General features: G+C 38.7%; 1 non-coding gene across 1 annotated transcript; it reads right to left on the bottom strand.

Moving 5' to 3' along the window:
• Positions 1–10,087: 10,087 nt before the first annotated feature.
• LOC130942888 (small nucleolar RNA R71) lies at positions 10,088–10,195 on the bottom strand. The gene has a single exon (XR_009071433.1). It is a non-coding gene; the product is annotated as a small nucleolar RNA R71 (small nucleolar RNA).
• Between the last annotated feature and the right edge of the window lie 492 nt (positions 10,196–10,687).

Genomic DNA, 10,687 nt, shown 5'->3' on the forward strand with positions numbered 1-10,687 from the left:
CCTTGAGCTTTTAATCCCCTTCTGTTCTATAACCACATCACTAGCCTTAAGCAGAAAACAAATTAATTATCCCAATTGAATCTTTGGTTAGCTTAAGATAGAGATTGTGTAGCAAATAAGTGTGGGGAAATTTTGGGAACATGGGTTGATAAGGGAATGTAACATGTTTCTAATTTATTTGAATATTAGGAATTTGGGAACCTACTCATGAAAAACCAAAATAGAAAAATAATAGAAAATCCATGTGCATTGATAAGTTATGTTTATTTCTCTACAAAAAAAATAAAAAATAAAAAAAATAAAAAAAAGAGAGAAAAAGAAAAAAAATAAAAAATAAAAAAAATAAAAAATATAAAATATAAAATATAAAAATAAAATATATATATATATATATAATTTAAATAAATAAATAAAGGGGACAAAATTACCCCAATGTTAAGTTAATGAAAAAATCAATGCACATGTAATAAATTAAAAAGAAAAAGTTGATACATGAGTATGGGAATTATACAAAAGTGGGAATTATGGGTAGCTAGGCATGAATTTAAAAGTACATAGAGTATATGTATATTAAGTGAGAGTTTAGGTTAATTAAAGATTCAATTTATAAAGCTCACTTAGCTATATATATACCTTTACCCTTACCTTAGCCCCATTACAACCTTGAAAAAGACCTCATGACGTTTGCATTGGTATATTAAATATTGTTGATTGGTTAGATGAAGAACAAGGTTTAGAAAGCATGACTAGAGAAGAGTAGAGTGAATAACCCTATACACTTGAGAGATTAGAGTGATACACACTACCAGTGAGGGTTCAATGCTTGATTCTATGTTCCCTGCTTTCATGAGCTGTCTTCTTACAAGTTTACTGGCTTTTTATTGTATGATTTGAATTAGTGAAATCTGGTTTATGTTTGTCTTGAAGAGCTTATTTACTTTTAACCAAGTAGGTAGAAACATTTTTTTTGCATGTAGTTGCATTCATATAGATAGGTTGCATTTCATACATTCTACCATTCCTCTTCATCTTTATAGTCTATCTTGAGCTTAGCATGAGGACATGCTAATGTTTAAGTGTGGGGAGGTTGATAAAAGTGTCCTGGCTTAGCATGAGGACATACTTTTTGTCCTGCCTCAAAGACTCTGGATGACAACTTCTTGTCATGCCACTTTTTTGCCTTTTCCTTATAAATTTTTGCATTTTCAAAGGCACTGAGTCTGAATTCCTTTAGCTCATTTAGCTGAAGCAATCTTTTTTCACCAGCTAACTTAGCATCCAGGTTTAGGAATTTGGTTGCCCAGTAGGCTTTATGTTCCAGTTCCACGGGCAGATGACAGGCCTTGCCATACACAAGTTGGTATGGAGAGGTTCCTATAGGAGTCTTGAATGCTGTTCTGTACGCCCACAGAGCATCATCCAAGCTCTTTGCCCAATCCTTTCTACGGGCAGTTACAGTCCGTTCCAGGATTCTTTTTAGCTCTCTATTAGAGACTTCAGCTTGCCCATTTTTCTGTGGATGATACGGAGTTTCCACCTTATGGCTAATTCCATATCAGACCATAGCAGAGTATAGCTGTTTATTGCAGAAATGAGTGCCCCCATAAATGATTAGTACTCTGGGAACACCAAACCTGCTGAAGATGTGTTTCTGCGGATCATTCCGTCTGCACATCTCTTAAAGAGATATAGCTCATCTCATAGGTAGTACTTGGCATCTGAAATTAATTTTTTCCGTTGCACCCTGCTGTACTTCTGGGGTATGAACCTCACAGCTTTATAGTTTGCAATGTCTGCAAACCATGGTGCTTCCTGGATGGCAAAGAGTTGCTCATCTGGAAAGGTCTCAGAGATCTCAGTAGAGGGGAGAGACGCTCCAGCTACTGGTTCTATCCGGGACAAGTGATCAGCTACCTGGTTCTCTGTCCCTTTTCTGTCTCTTATTTCTATATCAAACTCTTGCAGAAGCAACACCCATCTCATGAGCCTGGGTTTTGAGTCCTGCTTTGTGAGTAAGTACTTAAGAGCAGCATGGTCAGTGTACACAATCACTTTTGACCCAACTAAATAGGATCTAAACTTGTCAATGGGATAAACCACTGCAAGTAACTCTTTTTCTGTGGTTGTGTAATTCTTCTGTGCGTCATTTAGAAACGGATAGCATAAAAAATGACGTGCAGAAGCTTGTTGTGCCTCTGTCCCAACACTGCACCAATAGCATGGTCACTGGCATCACACATTAGTTCGAATGGTAATGTCCAGTCTGGTTCAGAGATGACTGGTGCTGTGACCAGCTTGGCTTTCAGGGTCTCAAACGCCTGCAGACATTCTGTGTCAAACACAAATGGTGTGTCAGCAGCTAGCAGGTTACTTAGAGGTTTTGCAATTTTTGAAAAATCCTTTATAAACCTTCTGTAGAATCCTGCATGCCCCAAAAAGCTTCTGATTACCTTAACATTGGCAGGTGGTGGTAATTTTTCAATTACTTCTACCTTTGCTTGATCCACCTTTATTCCCTTGCTTGAAATTTTGTGCCCAAGGACAATTCCTTCAATCACCATAAAGTGACATTTCTCCCAGTTTAAGACCAGGTTAGTCTCTTGGCATCTCTTCAGGACAAGTGCTAGATGATCAAGACAGGAGCTGAATGAGTCTCCAAATACTGAGAAGTCATCCATGAAGACTTCCAGGAACTTCTCTACCATATCAGAGAAGATGGATAACATGCACCTCTGAAAAGTTGCAGGTGCATTGCATAGACCAAAAGGCATTCTTCTGTAAGCAAATACGCCAGAAGGACAGGTGAATGCTGTTTTCTCTTGATCTTGAGGATCCACTGCAATTTGATTGTAGCCTGAATAGCCATCCAAAAAGCAGTAGTAATCATGACCCGCTAATCTTTCTAGCATCTGGTCTATGAATGGTAAAGGAAAATGATCCTTTCTGGTGGCTGTATTGAGTCTTATGTAGTCAATACACATACGCCACCCTGTAACTGTTCTTCTAGGAACCAGTTCATTCTTTTCATTATGAACCACTGTCATGCCTCCCTTCTTGGGGACAACTTGAACAGGGCTCACCCAGGGGCTATCAGAAATAGGATAAATAATCCCAGCCTCTAGTAACTTAGTGACCACTTTCTGCACCACCTCCTTCATGGCTGGATTTAGCCGTCTTTGTGGTTAAACCACTGGTTTGGCATTATCCTCCAATAGGATCTTGTGCATGCATCTTGCTGGGCTAATGCCCTTAAGATCACTTATGGACCATCCAAGAGCTGTCTTGTGTGTCCTTAGCACTTGAATCAGTGCTTCCTCTTTCTGTGAATTTAAAGCAGAGCTTATGATCACTGTAAAAGTGTCACCCTCTTCCAGAAATGCATACTTCAGGGATGGTGGTAGTGGTTTGAGCTCAGGTTTGGGAGACTTATCCTCTTCCTAAGGAATTTTCAAAAATTCTTTTATTTCCTCTGGTTCCTCCTGATCAGGCTGAACATCCTTGAAGATGTCCTCTAGCTCTGATTCGAAACTCTCAGTCATATTGATCTCTTCCACCAAAGAGTCAATAATATCAGTGCTCATGCAGTCATTTGATGTGTCTGGATACTGCATAGCTTTGACAGCATTCAACTTGAACTCATCCTCATTGACTCTCAGGGTCACTTCTCGTTTTTGTACATCAATAAGAGTTCGTCCAGTTGCTAGGAAAGGTCTTCCTAGGATGAGAGTTGCACTCTTGTGCTCCTCCATTTCCAGCACTACAAAGTCAGTGGGAAAGGCAAATGGCCCAACCTTGACAATCATGTCCTCAATTATGCCTGATGGATATTTAATGGAGCCATCAGCAAGTTGGAGACATATCTAGGTTGGTTTGACTTCTTCAGTCAAACCAAGCTTTCTGATAGTGGATGCAGGTATTAGGTTGATACTTGCTCCAAGGACACATAGGGTTGTCTTGGTGCAATCACCTTCTAATGTGCATGGTATCATAAAGCTTCCTGGATCTTGAAGCTTCTCAGATAAGCTTTTCAGGATGACTGCACTGCATTCTTCAGTGAGAAACACCTTTTCAGTTTCTCTCCAATCCTTCTTATGACTTAAGATCTCTTTCATGAACTTAGCATAAGAGGGTATTTGCTCAAGTGCCTCTACAAATGGAATCTTTATTTCAAGAGTCCTTAGATAGTCTGCAAAGCGGGCAAATTGTTTATCCTGTTCCGCTTGGCGGAGTTTCTGAGGATAAGGCATCTTGGCTTTATATTCTTCAACCTTAGTTGCTGCAGGTTTATTCCCTACAGAGGTGGTTGGAGAAGCCTTCTTAGAGGGGTTACTATCAGCACTCTCAGGTGTCTGATTCCTCATTGGCGTTTGAACGCCAAGACTGGGTGTAGGATGGGCGTTTAACGCCAGCTTTCCACCATTTTCTAGCGTTTGAACGCCAGAACTGGGCAAGGAATGGGCGTTTAACGCCAACTTTTCCTCCTCTTCTGGCGTTTGAACGCCAGAAGTACTCCTCTCTTGGCTCTTACTGTCCTCAGAGGGATTTTGGGCAGTGGTTTGGTTATCCTCTGCCAGTTGTTCCTTTCTTGGCTTTCTACTGCTTTGAATTGATACATTCAATGTCTTCCCACTCCTCAATTTAACAGCTTGGCACTCTTCTATTATCTGTTTAGATAGCTGCTATCTTGTCTGATACAATTGTGCTTCCATATTCTGGTTAGCGTTTTTAGTTTCTTGGAGCATCTCTTTAAACTCTGCTAATTGTTTTGTCATTAGAAGTAATTGTTGATTAAGTTCAACAATATGTTCTTGAGGATTAGGATCAGTAGTTACTGCCATAGCTTCTTCTTTCATAGAGGATTCACTGCTTGAGTATAGATGTTGATTTCTAGCAACCGTATCTATGAGCTCTTGAGCCTCTTCAATCGTCTTCCACATGTGTATAGATCCACCAGCTGAGTGGTCTAAAGACATCTGAGCTTTTTCTGTAAGCCCATAGTAGAAGATGTCTAACTGTACCCACTCTGAAAACATTTCAGAGGGGCATTTCCGTAGCATACCTCTATACCTCTCCTAGGCATTATAAAGGGATTCATTATCCTCTTGTTTAAAGCCTTGGATGTCCAGCCTTAGCTGTGTCGTCCTTTTTGGAGGGTAAAATTGATTCAGGAATTTGTCTGATAACTGTCTCCATGTTTTTATGCTTGCTGTGGGTTGGTTATTCAACCACCTCTTAGCTTGATCTTTTACAGCAAATGGAAACAGTAACAATCTGTAAACATCATGATCCACCTCTTTATCACGTACTGTGTCAGAAATTTGTAAGAATTGTGCCAGAAACTCAGTAGGTTCTTCCTGTGAAAGACCGAAATACTGGCAATTTTGCTGCACCATGATAATGAGTTGAGGATTTAGCTCAAAGCTGCTTGCTTTAATAGGAGGTATACAGATGCTACTCCCATATACAGCTGTAATGGGGTTAGCATATGACCTCAGAGTCCTTCTGGACTGCTCAATTCCACTTAGGTCCATGATGGAGAACGGGAAATGATGTGGATATTGTTTTTATTTTATTATTATTATTATTTTTTAAAAAAAGTAACCGAAAATAATAAAATAAAATAAATAGAAAATAAAATAAAAATTTGAAAACAAAAAGAGAATAAAATCAAAGCAAATTGAAAACTAAATTAATTAATTAATTAAAAAGATTTTGGAATTAGCAATTAAAAAGATATGATTGAAAATTATTTTGAAAAAGATTTGATTTTTTGAAATGAGGAAAGAGAAAAACAACAAAATGACACCAAACTTAAAATTTTTAGAAAATCAAGCACAAATTTTTGAAAATTTTAAAGGAAAACACAAAGAAGACACCAAACTTAAAATATGAAACTAGACTCAAATAAAAGATTCTAAACCAACAAAAATAAAATATTCCTAATCTAAGCAACAAGATAAACCGTCAGTTGTCCAAACTCGAACAATTCCCGGCAACGGCGCCAAAAACTTGATGCATAAAATTGTGATCATCAATGGCGCCATCAACATGGTACGCTGATGAGCGGATAATTTGTATGCTTTTTGGCATTGTTTTTAGTATGTTTTTAGTATGATCTAGTTAGTTTTTAGTATATTTTTATTAGTTTTTAATTAAAATTCACTTTTCTGGACTTTACTATGAGTTTGTGTGTTTTTCTGTAATTTCAGGTATTTTCTGGCTGAAATTGAGGGACCTGAGCAAAAATCTGATCCAGAGACTCAAAAAGGACTGCAGATGCTGTTGGATTCTGACCTCCCTGCACTCGAAGTGAATTTTCTGGAGCTACAGAAGCCTAATCGACGCGCTCTCAACGGCGTTGGAAAGTAGACATCCTGGGCTTTCCAGCAATATATGATAGTCCATACTTTGCCCAAGATTTGATGGCCCAAACCGGCGTTCAAAGTCACCTACAGAAATTCCAGCGTTAAACGCCGGAACTGGCACCTAAATGGGAGTTAAACGCCCAAACTGGCACCAAAGCTGGCGTTTAACTCCAAGAGGAGTCTCTACACGAAAATGCTTCAATTGCTCAGCCCAAGCACACACCAAGTGGGCCCGGAAGTGGATTTTTATGTCATTTACTCATCTCTGTACACCCTAGGCTACTAGTTTTCTATAAGTAGGACCTTTTACTATTGTATTTGGGATATAGAGGAATCTGGGTAGCTATCTTTGAATTTTATGCTATCTTAGATCATTTGGGAGGCTGGCCATTCGGCCATGCCTAGACCTTGTTCTTATGTATTTTCAACGGTGGAGTTTCTACACACCATAGATTAAGGTGTGGAGCTCTGCTGTACCTCGAGTATTAATGCAATTACTATTGTTCTTCTATTCAATTCCGCTTGTTCTTTGTCCAAGATATCACTTGTTCTTCAACTTGATGAATGTGATGATCCGTGACACTCATCATCATTCTCACCTATGAACAAGGTGACTGACAACCATTCTTGTTCTACAAGCATTCGAGGCCCTAGTGTTTATCTCTTGGATTTCTGATTGCATGATGCATGGTTGATCGCCTGACAACCGAGTGCTCGCCTGACAAACGAGCCAGCCATTCTGTGAGATCAGAGTCTTCGTGGTATAGGCAAGAACTGATGGCGACATTCAAGAGAATCCGGAAGGTCTAACCTTGTCTGTGGTACTCTGAGTAGGATTCAATGATTGAATGACTGTGACGTGCTTCAAACTCCGAAAGGCGGGGCGTTAGTGACAGACGCAAAAGAATCACTGGATTCTATTCCGGCCGGACCGAGAACCGACAGATGATTAGCCTATGCTGTGACAGAGCATCAGGGACGTATTTTCACTGAGAGGATGGGAGGTAGCCACTGACAACGGTGAAACCCTACATGAGCTTGCCATGGAAAGGAGTAAGAAGGATTGGATGAAGACAGTAGGAAAGCAGAGAGACGGAAGGGAAGGCATCTTCATACGCTTGTCTGAAGCTCTTACACCAATGATATACATAAGTATCTCTATCTTTATCTTTATGCTTTATTCGTTTATCACTATACCCATTTGAGTCTGCCTGACTGAGATTTACAAGGTGACCATAGCTTGCTTCATACCACCAATCTCCGTGGGATCGACCCTTACTCGCGTAAGGTTTATTACTTGGACGACCCAGTGCACTTGCTGGTTAGTTGTGCGAAGTTGTGTTTATGCCATGGTATTGAGCACCAAGTCTTTGGAGCCATTACTAGGGATTGTTTATGTTTTGAAAAGTATTGATCACAATTTCGTGCACCAAGTTTTTGGCGCCTTTGCCGGGGATTGTTCGAGTTTTGAGCAAGCTTTTTGTCCGGTAACATCAGTGCCAAAATCCGGCAACAGTACCAAGTTTTTGGCGCCGTTGCCGGGGATTGTTCTTGTGTATGGACAACTGACGGTTCATCTTGTTGCTTAGATTAGGTATTTAATTTTTTCGAAATTCTTGAAGATGAATTCTAGAGTTTCATGATGATTTGTTGAAATCTGGCTGGCTGAGAAGCCATGTCTAATCTCATTGGACCGAGGTTTCAACTTATCATCACAGAAGCTTGTTGATTTTTTATCAATCTTGCTTTTGGAGCAGTGATCTGCTAAGGCTTGGCTGGCCTTTGGCCATGTCTAGTGTTTTGGACCGAAGCTTTCTTTGAAAGCTTGGCTGGCTGTGAAGCCATGTCTAATTCCTGGACCGGAGTCTTAGACTAGCATTGCACTGATTCCTGGAATTCTCATTAAGAATTTTGATATCTTTTTCTTAATTTTCGAAAATCACAAAAAAATTTTACAAAATCATAAAAACCAAAAATATTTGATGTTTCTTGCTTGAGTCTAGTGTTTCATCTTAAGTTTGGTGTCAATTGCATGCATTCATTCATGTGTCTTAAGATCTTCAAGTAATTCTTGATGATTTCTTACTCTGATCTTTGAATTCTTTTGACTTGAGTGTTTATGTGTCTCATGTAGTGTCAGTAGTATACAAACTGCTAAGTTTGGTGTCTTGCATGCATTGTTATTTGATTCTTGTTGCATTTTGATTATTAGAAAAAAATCCAAAAATATTTTTAATTTGTGTCTTTTCAAGTCAATAAAACAAAGAATTGAAGATTCAGAACATACTGCAGAGGAATTATACAGAAAAAGCTGGGCGTTCAAAACGCCCAGTGAAGAAGGACAGACTGGCGTTTAAACGCCAGCCAGGGTACCTGGTTGGGCGTTTAACGCCCAAAAAGGGTGCATTTTGGGCGTTAAACGCCAGAATGGATACCATTCTGGGCGTTTAACGCCAGGATGGCAAAAGGGGAAGATTTTGTTTTCAAAATCAATTTTTTTCAAGTTTTCAAAGTTTTTCAAAATCAAATCTTTTTCAAATCATATCTTTTCAATCAAATGTTTTCAAAATCAATTTCTTTCCTTTTTCAAAGATACTTACTAACAATTAATGATTTGATTGAACATCACAAGATTGTTGCCTTTTCTGTTGAGAAAGGTTTAATGTTTCAAATCATATCTTTTCTTGTTAGGCAAGTCATTAATTTTTAAAAATCAAATCATTTTAAAATTGTTTTTAAAATCAAATCCTTTTAATCATTGTTTTCAAATCATATCTTTTAAAATTGTTTTCAAATCAAATCTTTTCAATCATGTCTTCTTAACCACATCTTTTTCAAAATAAGTCTTCAATCAAATCTTTTTAATTTCTAATTTCAAAATCTTTTTCAAAAATCACTTGATTTCTTTCTCACTTCTATTTTTCGAAAATCAATTAAGTGTTTTTCAAAATGTTTTCAAAATCTTTTTAATTTAATTTTCAAAAATTACCTTCCCCTCTTCCCACATCCTTCTATTTATGGAGTACTACTCCTTCTTAATGCACAATTCAAACTTCATCCAATTAAAGTTCGAATTCTTCCCCTTCTTCTTTCTTCTATTTTTCTTTTCCTCTGACACCTCAAGGAATCTCTATACTGTGACATAGAGGATTCCATATCTTCTTGTTCTCTTCTCTTTCATATGAGCAGGAGCAGAGACAAAGGCATTCTTGTTGAAGCTGACCCTGAACCTGAAAGGACCTTGAAGAGAAAGCTAAGAGAAGCCAAAGCACAACTCTTTAGAGGACCTGACCGAATTCTTCAAAGAAGAAGAACTCATGGCAGCCGAAAATAACAACAATGCCAACAATGCAAGGAAGGTGCTGGGTGACTTTACTGCACCTACTCCCGACTTCTATGGGAGAAGCATCTCTATCCCTGCCATTGGAGCAAACAACTTTGAGCTTAAACCTCAATTAGTTTCTCTAATGCAACAGAATTGCAAGTTCCATGGACTTCCAATGGAAGATCCTCATCAGTTCTTAGCTGAATTCTTGCAAATCTGTGACACAGTCAAGACTAATGGGGTAGACCCTGAGGTCTATAGACTGATGCTATTCCCTTTTGCTGTAAGAGACAGAGCTAGAATATGGTTGGACTCACAACCTAAAGAAAGCCTGGATTCTTGGGAAAAGCTAGTCAATGCCTTCTTGGCAAAGTTCTTTCCACCACAAAGATGGAGTAAGCTTAGAGTGGAAGTCCAAACCTTCAGACAGAAGGATGGAGAATCCCTCTATGAAGCTTGGGAAAGATACAAACAATTGATCAGAAAATGTCCTTCTGACATGCTTTCTGAATGGAGCATCATAGGTATTTTCTATGATGGTCTCTCTGAACTATCTAAGATGTCCTTGGATAGCTCTGTTGGAGGATCTCTTCATCTGAAGAAGACGCCTACAGAAGCTCAAGAGCTCATTGAAATGGTTGCAAATAACCAATTCATGTACACTTCTGAAAGGAATCCTGTGAACAATGGGACAAGTCAGAAGAAAGGAGTTCTTGAGATTGATACTCTGAACGCCATACTGGCTCAGAACAAGATATTGACTCAACAAGTCAATTTGATTTCTCAAAGTCTGTCTGGAATGCAAAATGCACCAAGTAGTACCAAGGATGCTTCATCTGAGGAAGAAGCTTATGATCCTGAGAACCCTTCAATGGAAGAGGTGAATTACCTAGGAGAACCCTATGGTAACACCTATAATTCTTCATGGAGAAATCACCCAAATCTCTCATGGAAGAATCAAGAGAGACCTCAACAAGGTTTCAATAATAATGGTGGA

The sequence above is a fragment of the Arachis stenosperma genome, chromosome 7 (genome assembly GCF_014773155.1).
Source record: "Arachis stenosperma cultivar V10309 chromosome 7, arast.V10309.gnm1.PFL2, whole genome shotgun sequence".
Classification (NCBI taxonomy): domain Eukaryota; kingdom Viridiplantae; phylum Streptophyta; class Magnoliopsida; order Fabales; family Fabaceae; genus Arachis; species Arachis stenosperma.